Raw genomic sequence first — 13,745 nt, 5'->3', positions numbered from 1 at the left:
TCAATATCAACACCTGTGAAGCAATGAAGGCAGTCTACTACTCAACTTCTATCTCTGTGTTCAGGAAAGAAGCTGGGCTATAATAAAATCACAACAGAGTCTTCAACCAACCCTACAGAGAGTTCTTAAATTGGGGCTATAATAAAATCACAACAGAGTCTTCAACCAACCCTACAGAGAGTTCTTAAATTGGGATGGACCTTCAGACTTCTCTCTGCTTGGGATAAGTGGGTGGAATTTCATACCTCTGAGTGGAGCTGTCATGGAATGCCAGCTGCCCTGGGAAGGGTATAACCTTGTGCAAGTACTTTCAGCTGAGGGAAAGTCCCAAGGAGGGACATAATTGGGAGCTGTTGGCTGTAACACTACAATGAATGCTTGAGTCCTCAAGGAGGTCTAGAGAGAGCACCCCATTGTAAATAAAGCATATTAAGGGGACATCATATAAGCTGTGTTAGAACGGTGATAAGCCTGGGCTTTCAGTATGGAAGAGACACAATATGGAGTAGATCTTTTAGAAAGGTCTTTTAGAAAGGTCTACATAATGAGCAGGAGATTGTAGAGAAGCATGACTAGAAGCAGAGAGACCAGTTGAAAGTTGGTTGCAAAAATTCTGACAATCAATGATGGTGGTCTAAAGCAGGGTAGTAGCAGTAAGACTGGAGAGTTATAGATGGATCTGAAAGATATTCAGGGAGTAGAAGGGATGGAACTTAGGAATTGGGTGTGAAGAAGCTAGAGAAGAATCCAAGCTGTAACTCAAATTTGAAACTTGAGCACTCATGATAGGAAACAAAGCAAGAAAAGCTAATTGTTTGGTTGCTATTATATTTTTTAATGGTAAGAGGGAGATGCTAAACTCAATTTGGGAAATGTAGACTTTAAAGTGAGTTTAATAGAGGCATGTACTAAAAAGCATATAGATATAAGGGTCTGGAGCACAGAAAAGTGATTTGGACCAGACATAGAAATATGGAGGCCATCAGTGAGCATAGAGGTGGTAGTTGTGGCCAAAAAAAAAAAAAAAAAATCAAGATAACTCAGCAAAGTGGATAAGTAAGGAAAATAGGAGGCTTGAAATAAAATCATGAGTTCTTGATTTTTCTTTTTCAGTGAAGCGTTCATTAAATACCTGCCCTATGCTTTCAACATGATTAGGGAGGAGAGCGGAGAAGAGTTTTTTTTTAACACCTATTTTTTTAACACCTTTTATGTGCCAAACACATTATTTCATTATCTTATTTTATGACCCTATGGTTTCAGATTATCATCTCCATTTGATAGATGAGAACAAAGGATCAGAAAATTTAGGCAACTTCCAGAAGTCACCGTACTATTAACTAATAGGGCCAAAGTCTCAATCCAGATCTGCCTAACTGTATTTTACTATGATTTTTACACTACACCATGGCTAACTTCAAATTATGTAATATAGGTTTATTGTGAATAATAGTTTTTGTAATCATAGTTTTATTTTGGTTTATATAATTTACTACCTTTAAATATGAAAAAACAAAGCTAGAAAATTCAAATCTGCTTTGGGGGAATAGAAATGGGGTCTCCTGTTCTCAAACCTTAAAGAAGATGTATACATTTGTTTTCATTAAATAGAGAAAACAGGAAAAAAGGGCTTAATCTTTCATTAACCGCTCTGTAAAGAAAAGCTTCCATTTATTCTGAAGGGAATTAAAAATGTATAGCAATAGGCATTTAGGAAAAAATTACCTCATAATACAGAGTGTATGTACTATTAGCACTGATGTTATTTATTTATGTGTAGCTAGAATTACATGCCCATATAGGACTCAGGCTTATGAAAATGTCTGAAAGATTTTCTCAGGGTCGTGAGAAGCTACAACTATGCAGAAGTCTGTCATGGGCTTTCTTGCAGGGTTTCTGAGAAACCCTGCATTCTGTTGATAGAGATGCATCAGCAATGTTCAATCAATGGTCTGTGCTAGTTGATATTGGCAAGTATCCTCTCTAACACACATAGGCTCAGAGAGTGGGAGCTCAGTCTTCTTGCTGGAACATTGAGAGAGACAATTACCAGAGGGACTTTTTAACTATACTCATAAGTGGGGTAACCACTCATCAGCTGTTGGCCTCCTGGGGATATATCCTCAAGATAGAAAATAGCACAGTCTTCAGAAGGGTGGCTCCCTCAACAGTTCCAGAGGTGAGACTTAAGTATATTTTTATCTTTCGTAAGAGGTCATTCAGGTCAAGTGTATGGGTAGATACACTTTGGAACTGCAAAGCCTCATGTAGTTCTGAAATGAATGTTGAATTACACATGTTTCAGAATTCCTTGCAAGCCTCACCCAACCAGGAACAGAAAGAAGACCTGTTTTTAAAATCATCATTTATCTCATTACATTTCTTTAGGATGTTGGGTTTTTTTTAAATTTTATTTATTTATTCGTCAGAGAGAGAGGAGGGAGAGAAAGAGCACAAGCAGGGGGAGCAGCAAAGGGGAGGGAGAAGCATGTTCCCTGTTGAGCAGGGAGCCCGATGCAGGACTCAATCCCAGGACCCTGGGATCATGACATGAGCTGAAGGCAGACGCTTAGCCGACTGAGCCTCCCAGGCATCCCCAGGATGCTGGGGGTTTTTGTTTGTTTGTTTGTTTGTTTGTTTTAAAGATTTTATTTATTTGACAGAGAGAGACACAGTGAGAGAGGGAACACAAGCAGGGGGAGTGGGAGAGGGAGAAGCAGGCTTCCCGCCGACCAGGGAGCCTGATGCGGGGCTCGATCCCAGGACCCCAGGATCATGACCTGAGCCGAAGGCAGACGCTTAACGACTGAGCTATCCAGGCGCCCCGGATGTTGGTTTTGACAGTAAGATTTAGCTGGGCTAAAAGCTGCTATGCAGCTCTTGAAAAATTCTCTTGCTACCTAAGAAAAAACCATCTGAACTGTGCAGATCCCATTTTCATGAATGTGGTTTTAAAAAAAGATAAAAATAAAAGAGTATTGTAATTTAAAAAATACATATATGTGTGTCTATATATATTATACAATTTTAAAACTTGAAGGGATTAAATGTATTTAAGTTTAGTCTCAGTTATTTTATACGTGATTACACAGATTCACAGATGGGAAATATATCCAAGGTCATACAATATTATTTTTATGGTAAAAGTAAGACTGTAAACCAGTTTTGTTTTTTTTTGAGATGGTGAGAAGGGGAGAGGGACAGAGAGCAGAGGGAGAGAGAGAATCTTAAGCAGGCTCCACACCCAGCACAGAGCCTGACTTGGTGCTCGATCTCATGACCCTGAGATCATGACCTGAGCTGAAATCAAGAGTTGGATGCTTAACTGACTGAGCCACCCAGGTGCCCCTAAACCAAATTTTTTAAAGTTCCAAATTAAAACATGTACCACAGAACTACATTGCCTTGTTTCATAATTTCTTGATAAATAATAAATTTGAGATGATAAAACACTATCAACTGATATGTACTAAGTAAAAATGTTAAGTCCTAAGCTTAGACATTTCCAGGACACTGCAAACATACTAAAACTAAAGACTTGTAATTTGCTTGGGGCAATGATATTGCTTAGTTTTAAAATATCACACATAAATCATTTATCTAATGAGCTTCATCTTATTGCTTTCGTTTCTTTTTTTTAAAAAAGTGTCCTCTGTCATTGAAGATGCTAAATAAAATGCATCAACAGAAATTAATAGGCAATAGAACTTGATGAATTCTCCTGGAGAATATTTTTATAATGAAAACTTGGCAACTGTTCCTGTGATTAATCATGGTAATGCACAAACCGTCAGGCTCTAAATAAACTGGCCTCTTCCTTTTTTCTGGAATATTCCTCTCTTCCCTTTTTTCTTTTAAGAAAGATTAACCACTCCACCTTCTCCATGTTCTTCTCTGTGAAATCCGCCCCCTCCACTTCTCTATCCAAATCCCACTTTCTCCAAGAAGATATCTTACACCCCCAAAAGAGGGGGTGATCCTGTTCTTCTTTGAATTCCAAAGTGCTTTGTATTTCCAGCACTCAATACTGATCATACAGTATAATATTATCATGTATTCCCCAGACTACAAACATTCCAAAAGGGTTCAGTTGTATGTCCTAGAAGATAGATGTGCGTAGGGAGTCCATAAATATTCCTTGCTAATAGCTAGAGTGAATACAGCAAATGGCTAAGTACATCAGAAGCAAGGATACTTTAAAAATTCAATCACACATCCTGAAAGCAAGGTTTCTCCATGAAGGGACCCTTCCAGCCCTCCCACCTTTTCTGTTACAGAGAAGTGAGAATAAAAATAAACTTTAAAAAAAGAAGCTCAAAGAAAAGATTTCCAATTTAGTTCAATCTGAAGGGTTACTTGACTAAAAATAGTCTTCCTCTGGCTGACCAGGGACCAAAATTCCCGTGTTTATGTGAAGGAAACAAGAAATAGAAGTGAACTTTATCGACCACTCAACACGACTCAGTGACTAACAAGTATTTTCCTACTGAAATTTACAACAATCCTATGAAAAAGGCATTATTATTCCAATTTCCCCCTACAAAATTTGCCCTGGATGCTAGGGAACCAGGATTACAGAAAGAATATGAATAAGAAATGGCATTTCTTGTAGGTAATATTTCCTCTGCTCTGTTTTGTAAAGTAAATATATGTTAAGAAATAAAAAGCTTATGTGTTTTTAATACTCATTAATATATATTAAATGTTATTGTTTATTAAAGACTAATAATTCATTAGGGCTCAAAGACTAAATATCAAACTATTAACATACTACATTTTAAAAATTGTCTCATATTAGTGAAGAAATAGTGTGTGTCAGAATAGAAATATTTTTTTTCTTTTAGAGCACTAATCAGAATCAAATTTCGTCTGCTTTCTGTATTTGCCAAGCTAGCCATGTGGGGCAATAGCAAAATTGAGGTTTCTTCCAGCCTCCAAATCCTATGATTGGTTGATTTATAATCTGCCTTTATAATGGAATTAGAGACAAACTTTTTCTACCTAATTAAGCTTGCTGACGGAGTAGTTTTTTTGTATACGCAAAATTTGCTTGCATTTGGATCCTTGTTGTCTGTCCTCTGCAAAAGGGCAATGTTTTCAAATCCGAAGACATTTGCAGCTGTGCAGCTAGTTGACTAATCACTTCTGAGATCTTCTTCCCCAAAATAAAAATCATCTGGGGACTAATTGTTACTCGGAATAATAACAGAGCTTGGCATTTCTGAAGATTTATTCATCACTGGATTTCACATGTCTGAGCTCCTCTCTGAAATCCTGAGCTTCTCTTCCAAAAGGCCACACGGAGGTCCAAATGGTAGCAGAGATTCTCTGTGGCAGGTTTGGGGTCAGGACTGGACATTCCTCCCTGACATTTTTCACCTCACATCCCTGTGGCCCTCCACTTGATTAGTAGATTCCTATAGTGTGACGTGCCCCGCAGAGCACTGCACGCAGAGGTCCGGGGCTCAGGATGCATCCTGGGCTCATCTCAACAGAGGAATGGGTCAGGTCAGCAGCTGCCCTGCAGACCTCCACACTGAGCTGGGTCCGGTAAGGATCTAGGTCTCTAGGGGATCAAATGCATAAATGTGCTTTGCAAAGGACTAAGCCCATTCATACAAATGTAAATTATAATTCATGTTTGTCTGTTATTAGTCCAACATTCTCATCAACTTCTTCAATGATAAAAGGGCAAGAAGAGGATGACTCAGGATCTATAATATCACTATGAAGAACATGTTTAGATGTTTTGCTAAATGGAATACACTTTAAATTTTTTATAATCCAGCTACATCTGCAAATCAAAACGGGGCTGCTCATTGTTCACTTTGATATTTAATGCTTCCCTTAGGCAACCCTGGTCCAGAAGCCCTGTATGTTGTCCTGCCCCTAGAGACAACTAGGTACTCGGCCTCAGGCAAGTCATCTGATTATTTTCAAGTCCTCCTCCAACTGGAAAGTGGAGGGGTGAGAAAGAGAGGAGGCAAAAGGAACACATGGGTCTGGGTATCCAGTTCAGCATCTACATCTTAATTCTCTACCTCCAGGGAAACACTGGCCTCAGCAAAGGGAGCTCTGCTCCTTTAGAGCTCCCTGTACTCAGATTTTCACATCACAATGTGTGAGGGAGCCAAATCTTGCTATTTGAAGACAGGGTTTCAAAAGCTGGGTTCCAAATACAATAGCTTAATTTGGAATTCTGACTGAAAATCTGAGGACGTTGCAGAAGCAATAAAGGGAGGTGCACAAGCAATGGTTGTTGGCTGCTTGATTTGCCGACACTACAAATGTCACCGAGCACATTGAGCAGCACCGAGGCCCACCCTGAGAACATGTAAATTCCAAAAGCATATTGATTAATTAGAAGAAAAGGGTCAGCAAACTAACCGTGAGATCTCAGAAGGGTCATGGGCACTCTATCTCCATCATTTTTTAATAGAAGAAGAGGTAGGATTAGCTGGTGAAATTGAATGCCTATCACAAGCACATTATAAGAATAAAATGATAAACCAAATGTGAGAGTTTTGGGTAAATGAAACATATAATATATGGCAAAAATATTAAATTTATACTCTGTTAATAATAGATAACACTTCTATAATTTTTTGAAATAGACTACCAATGTCTAGCTTCTCAAAAAAGGAAGTATTTTTAGCTCCTACATATGGATTTAATAAAATATGTAGAGAACAAAGCAGAACTGCTACAATAACCAGATTATCATTTAATAAAAAAGTCAAGCCATTGACAGCAATTGGATTTTTGAAGTATAGATAGTGTTTATTTTAAGAAATAGATTTTTTGTGGAAAAACCGAATGTAAAAACAACTATTAAATGACATTTTCAAAGAAAATTTGGTGATCTCTTAAGAAATGAAACATCTTTTTATAGGATAAATTATTATTCCTAGGATTTTCTATTTCATAAATCCATGTTTGTTTATCCTTGGCTTTCTTAAAGTATATGGGTTCATCTTCATTGTTATTAATAATTTCAATTTTTTTTTATTGCAAGGAATAGTTATTGAACGCATACTGTGTCCCAAGCAGGCTCCATTTTAGGTACTAGAAATTCAAAGATGACTAGAACACAGTCCTGGTTTTTAAATAGTTAGCCGGTATTTGAGGAAGATGGTATGAAAGCAAATATGTTTAACAATGTGTAGTACGAGCACACAAGGGCTTTCTAAGTCATGGTCACATCCCAACAAGCAGTAATAATTTCTACTTGGGTGGGGGGAAGAGATAGGGACTTGGTATTTAAAAAAAAAAAAAACTGGTTCTTAAACCTATTATGTTTCACTGATGACAGGAAAGGACTGTGGGTGGGATGGCAAAGCCAGGGTCGTAGGGGTGAGCGGAGATGAGTGACTCCAAAGGAGAGAAGAGTCTAAGCAAATTCATAGAGGTATGAGATATCATAAAGCTTTCTCGTATCTACAAGCAATTCAATGAGACTGGCACATTGGTCAAAATAAGTGGGTGGGGACGTAAAATGTTTCTTTTGATTTAGTCTGAGAATTGTTCATAGATCTAAAAGGGAATTCCTGAGTATGGCTAACTATGTGAAAATTGATAAGAAATAGAATATGGGGGGAGCTTTTCTGGAAAAGAAAAGACAGTGCAGTTGTACCAGCCCTTCAAGGTCATCTTAGAAATACTCTAATGCATTGGATAATGCGCCACGGCTTGCACATTCTTAGATCCCACTTGGAAAGCCAATTTGGAAAAGAGAAAACACCAAAAAGGGCAAATATGGAACACTTGGTTCTTTCTTCTTCCCAGGCACCATCTTTTCCCATCCTCCCATCCACACACCTACTTTGACCTAGATGATTCTCCTTTTTACTCAAAAACTTAGAAACTCTGCAGTGTGTGTGCGTTTAATGAAGAGAGGCAGCTGGGAAGGAGAACAGAAGCTTTTTTTAAAGGGTGCTTCTTCCCAGTTTAAATAGAACACCTACTTTGAATATGTCCTAGCAAGTTCAGAAGAGACTCCAAGGCTGAAAAATATGGAAAGGCAAAAGTGTAAGTCTACAGACATCCTGGTTCATTAGTCACCAAGTTACAGAACCATTTAAATGAAAGCTGTCTCTGGATTGCCTAGGGGTTCATGCTCAGCACCACAGCACCAATAAACCTAGTCTCTCTCTCTCTTTCTCTCTTTTGCTATCTCTTCCTCTCTCTCTCTCTCGCATACACACACAGCACTGATACTAAGCCCTCTGAAAAGTGTAAACAAGCTTATGATTACCTCAAGCAGATGAATTGGCCTATTAATATTGAGCCAGACATTGTTATTCTTTTCTCCCTTCTTCCTTATTAAGAGAACCCCAATTTTGTTTGAAACATCTATTAGTCCAACTTGAAGGCTCTCTTTCCCAGCCTCCTCTCTTGTTCCTGTGAGTGGATATGGAACAATTCTGGCCAATGAGACCCAGGAGGAAGTCTGCTGAGAATTTCTGAACATTTTGCTTTTATGGTATAGGCTCAACCTCTTCCTCCCTGTGCCTTCTTGCATCCTGCCTGAAATACCCAAGGGATAGCCAAGCATTAGCTGGATGCTAGGATCAGAATGAGTTCAAAAACCAACCTTTCAAGGTTCATGTGGACCAGCCATGTTTCTCATAGCATGTGGGACTGCTGTAATTTGGGGTATTTTACTTAAAATGTAAAATCATAGACCTGAATTCCAGGTACTACAATGTAAAAATTCGGAAATCCATACTAAAGTTTCTCTGATCTCTGCGGGTAGAAGAAAAAGGATGTGATCCCATTTTCAGGTGCAAAATATAATCAATCATTAACACAGTGAGAGCTAGTCCCCTTCTCGCCCCATTAAATCCTCAATTCTCTAATGTCAAGAAATTACAATTGGCAAAAGATGATATATTTCTTAAGGGATTAACTGCAAAGATGAAAAGTAGGCAGAGATAGCTTGGTGACCCCAATAACTTATGCTCCCTTTTGAGAAGTGGCTGCCCAGTTAGGGACAATATTTCTCAGCCTTCCATTTTTGTAGGGGGAGCCACACAACGATTCCTCACCATTTAAATACAAGCCAGTCATGTGTGTCACTTCTGGGCTGAAGAGGTATGCATGAAGTCTTCATGAAGTCTTTTTCCCTCTGTGGGCTGACTCTGAGTGCCTAGAGGCAGGAGGAGTCACGAGACAGAAGGATCCAAGATCCATACATGATCACATGGAATACCACTTGCCAGCCAGGAACAACCACATAGAACTTTCCATGAGTAAGAAATACAACCTAATTGTGCTTAAGCCACCAAGACTTTTGGGTATACTTGGGGCTGAGGCTAGTGTCATTCTAATTAATATAAAGGACAAAGACAAAACATCTCACATTTTACTGAGCTAAACCCGAGATAGCCGAAAAAGTACTAAAGCAATTGAGCTGACCTAGAAATAATTAAATTTTCTGCCATTAGGCAAAAATGGGACATTAAAATAGAAATTAAATTAATTTATAGGAAAAGGAAGAAATTTCCAGTTTTGTTCTCCCTTGAGTGTGTGACTTGTAAAACTCATACCCTCCGGGTACTAAATATACTTTAATTGGCTATCTTCGGTCAGGCTGGATAGAGTTTGCTTTTCTGCAAAGAATTCCTCTATTTACTCCTGTAGTGAAATGAACACCATGTTCCATGTGGCTTTTCAGTTTAGCAGAGGCTATAGCGCAATATTCCATTTTTTTTCCGAATAGGTTATTTCACGGTGATTGTGACTTGGGTTCAAGGTCAACTATCTTCCATATAAAAGCTGAGTTTAACAGAAGCTAAGAATGCCATCATTTTTCCTCCTAAAATCAGAGAGTTTCTAAGACAGTCTGGCCAGGAATTTTCTACAAGTTTCAAGTGAAACTTTTGATCTGAGGGGCCATCCTGTTCCAGGTCCTTTTAAAGATGTCAGTATTATTCCTTGTCCCAATATAAAGAACAACTTGTGGTTTAGAGAGACATTCTTGTGACCTAATAGGAATATGTCACATAGCCCTTCCATGGCCCAACAAGAAGAGCCACATGCTTTTCAGTCTAGCTAATTCCAGCAAGGAAACAGGCAGAACTGAAAAAAAAAAAAACAAAGCAAAATCCTCTTTTCCAAATCAGTCAGACACCATTTTACGTAGTAATTACAGAAATTTCAAAGATTAGAGCTTTAATTCAGTGTCCATTTCTTCTATAGTCAGAATATTTTTCAGAAAGAAACTACTTCAGACAACCTTATTTTGGGGGTGAATATGGGGTGAAAGGGCACATGGAATTATTTTCTCTTTTCATTCTGAAAAGTTTATCTGCAACGTTCTCTTTGCATCTATTTGACTACAGTGTAATTATAAACCCATTACTACCCAAGTAATGTTCCATTGCAAAAGTAGGATAATTTTTTCCATAGAAGATCTGGATAAAAAATGAGAAGCTTTTTCCTTCTTTTGGAAGATAAATCAACTTAGACTAAATGATCATGCTGAATGTTTTGTAATTTTACCAGAACTACCAAAAGTATATGCTAAGGGAGAATGGATACTGGGGAAGCAACCCCATTTGCCTTAAAAACAGAACCCCAGCTCTATGCAGAAATGCAATAGGCTCAGCTAAAAAGACAATTATTCTAGACTCCTCATTAGGAAGAGTGGCGTTTCTCACAGTTATGACCCATAAGACATAAGTCTCAATGCGTATGTAATCAGGAAAGCTCTTGGAGAAAGAACTGATTCGGGTGGAACTTGAGTTTTGCCCTTTGCACTTCCTACCCTCCTGCCTGAAATGTACTCAGGATGCTGGAGGAGAGGCAGCCATTTTGAAACCACAAGGCAACAAATCAGAGGATGAAAGCCACGTGCTGAGGATGGCTAAAAGGAAGGAAGGCTCAGACACCTGAAGACTGTGGATCTTGCCAGGACTGTGAAGTCCTACCTTAATGTCACTTAAGTTAACATCACTTGAGAAAAACAAAACCTCTATTTGTTTAACCTAGTGAAAGTTGGATTATCTCTTAGGAGCTGCCAAACCTATATCAAGTTGATCCAACTAGGTTACCAGGAGAATGCTTTTTTTTTTTTTAAATAAGAACAGTTTCCAAACAAGTATTTCAGAAGCATTCATTTACTTTGCCAATTTTTAAGCTGATATATTCTATAAATCATTTTTCTATGTTCTTTAAAATGACTCCAAGGAACACTACTAAGGAATAACATATGCAACCCTCATATACGGATTATCCTGAATGCATTTCACCCCTCCATTTATTTATTCAGTAAACATTTGTTGAGGTTTCCAGTAATAGTGTGCTGGGGGCAGGGATGCAAGGATCAAGAAGTGCCTGACTACAAGAGCTCAGCTTACTTGAAAGTAATAAGACCAAATCTCTTTTAAAACATTCTATTTTCCAGTTCTTTGGTTTCTATGGGTTGTATATTTCATGTACATTAGCTCCCCAAGAAAGGGACAAGCCTAGCTCCACAATCAACATTAACAAAATAAAAAGATCTGAACTACCAACGTAGTGTCCATTGCCAAATGTTCAGAACCCGATTTCATAATTCGAAAAATTTAATTAAATGTTGTGCCAATATGTTCATTATGGTTGTGAGAAATACTTGAGTAAAATTTTTCATTCCATCCACTACCTAAATTGATTTTCTAAAATCAGACTGTTCCTAAAAGCAGATATTTAGTGCTATTCCACTTCGTTTTCTGTCATTTCTATGATTAAAAAAAAAAAAATCATTGTACGTCAGGCCTTTACACCAGTACTAGAGGACAATTATTTACTGCGAGATGGTAGGCAAAACGCCAGTGAGTATCAGAAAAACCACTTTCCATTCGCCTCTTCTTCAGAGTCACCTTAAGCACATCGTTTAACTTCTTTCTACTTCAGTTTCCATAGGGGTTAAATGATGGAGTGGAATTAGATCATCATGTTGTTTTGTAGACCTAAAATTCTCTTATTTCCCTGTTCTATTCTCAGTGTGATGCATTAGTAGATAAGTTTCCTAGCTAAGAGCAGCACATTAATATTATTTTTAAATGATGCATGGCTTCTCTATTTCTGTTGCCTCGGGAATTATACATCTTAGCCCACATCCCGCATCAAACCACAATTTTATATATAATTAAACAATATAATATCATCTTAATAATGTCATATCATTGTACTCAGGATCAGAATATAGGGCTGGTTTTATTATTTCTAGCTTTTAAGAACGCAACTTGCATTGCACACACTTGAGATAATTGAAAGAAAATTAGATGGAGAATATGCTGTTTTTAATTTGCTGTTTAAAAGTATCCTCCAGATATCTAGGAGTGAGTGTAACAAAGCTTATTTAAAAGCACAGTGATCTTCTTGCCCCATTCTGAGAAATTGCTTTCAAAGTCTAAAAAAAGATTCATCATATACAAAATCTGAATGCTGAAATTCCTATCGTTTTAGTATCAACAATGGCAGTAATTAATGAACACACTTGACAGTTATCTGCACACCATCATCGAGAGGTAACCTGATTTTCTTATTACTTTCACGAAAATACCTGAATTGAAATGCATTAAGCACAACCAGTTTAACCCACCCCCTTCTGAATTTGATAAATCAAGATTTAAAATGCCGCTGTCTCACTTGCAAAAAGATGTTTTAGGAGCATAAACCCTCTTTACCACTCTTAACAGTTATCCTGCAAACCAGCTCACCCCTCCAGCTGTTACTCCTGGTACACATACACATATTCCCCTGTACTCACCACAATGAGTTAAAGGTAGACAAAAGCTCCCGGCGGCAGCCTTTGAGTCATTACTTTGCTTTACCATTCCCTTCATTTTAGGTGTCACGGCACAGTACTTTACAGACAGCCATTCACTCTGTTTAGCTTTGTTGCAAACACCGAGAGCGGTGTCTTGCACTTGCTGGAAAATTTAGCTTTTATGCTTCTGGTCATTCTTCCCACAAAAACAACAAGACCAGTTTCCGAGCTATTCTTAACTCTCCTTCCAAAACATTTCAGAAGAGAAAGACCAGATTTCATGATTCGCATGCAGAGTCCCAGCCTGCCCGCCTGCCTACTCTTGCCAGTACTTCTTACTCTTGCTGGAGATGACATTCAGCCAGCTCCCCAGCCCCGACGCTTCGTTATGTAAGGCTGTCTAGGTCAAGTGTAGGAGACCCACTGCTGGCCTGTGAAAACTCATGGAACTCTTCCTTCAGATTAACACTTCAGGGACTATGGAAGCTGGAGGAAGCTGAGCTTTTACTACATCTTTTGGGGGTAAATATTTTTGCATGATTCAGTGGTTTATATGCTCTAGTCTTGGCAGATGCCCGTCAGCCATGCTGAGAGGGGCAGAGAGAAATTACTAAGGGAGTCCAGTTTTGTCAGCATGCTTGAGTAAGCATAGGAAGTCTGGTAGCAATCCTAGTTTTAAGACACTTAAGGAGTAAATGAATCATAAATTAGGATTTGCTTATCAAGCCTCTTCTCTAGCCCTCGAGGAATGCATGTTGCTTTGGCTATTTCAACTCTGAATACAATCCATTTGCTGGGAGGTGTCGCAGGAGAGCATTACGAGCTCTCAGAGATTTACTGCAGTTCTTGGCTCTTCTGTTGCCCTTGTCTGATGGCAAATTTGCTTTCCTTGTCCATAAGCTCGATGTGTTCCCGTATTTGTCTTCTGCTGTGATTGTCTGTGACAATATGAGAATGAAGCCTGCATAACCTGGCAGTTATGTGACTTCAA

General features: G+C 38.5%; 1 protein-coding gene and 1 long non-coding RNA gene across 6 annotated transcripts in view; one reads left to right on the top strand and one right to left on the bottom strand.

Annotated features, from left to right (window-relative positions):
- The window catches only part of LOC118534498 (uncharacterized), a 265,028-nt gene extending 252,028 nt beyond the window's left edge, over positions 1–13,000 (bottom strand). For all 5 annotated transcript variants that reach the window (XR_013447198.1, XR_013447201.1, XR_013447200.1 and 2 more), the window contains exon 1: positions 12,755–13,000. This is a non-coding gene — a long non-coding RNA (uncharacterized LOC118534498). The remainder of the gene's footprint in view (positions 1–12,754) is intronic.
- Positions 13,001–13,077: 77 nt separating this feature from the next.
- The window catches only part of LOC118534495 (sodium channel protein type 1 subunit alpha), a 144,255-nt gene continuing 143,587 nt past the window's right edge, over positions 13,078–13,745 (top strand). Inside the window, exon 1 of the mRNA XM_078070931.1 lies at positions 13,078–13,276. The gene's annotated coding sequence lies outside the window, so the exon portion shown is untranslated. The remainder of the gene's footprint in view (positions 13,277–13,745) is intronic.

This window comes from Halichoerus grypus, chromosome 4 (genome assembly GCF_964656455.1).
Source record: "Halichoerus grypus chromosome 4, mHalGry1.hap1.1, whole genome shotgun sequence".
NCBI lineage: Eukaryota > Metazoa > Chordata > Mammalia > Carnivora > Phocidae > Halichoerus > Halichoerus grypus.
The sequence above is the reverse complement of the archived record's forward strand: the minus strand, read 5'-3'. Positions and strand labels throughout refer to the sequence as shown.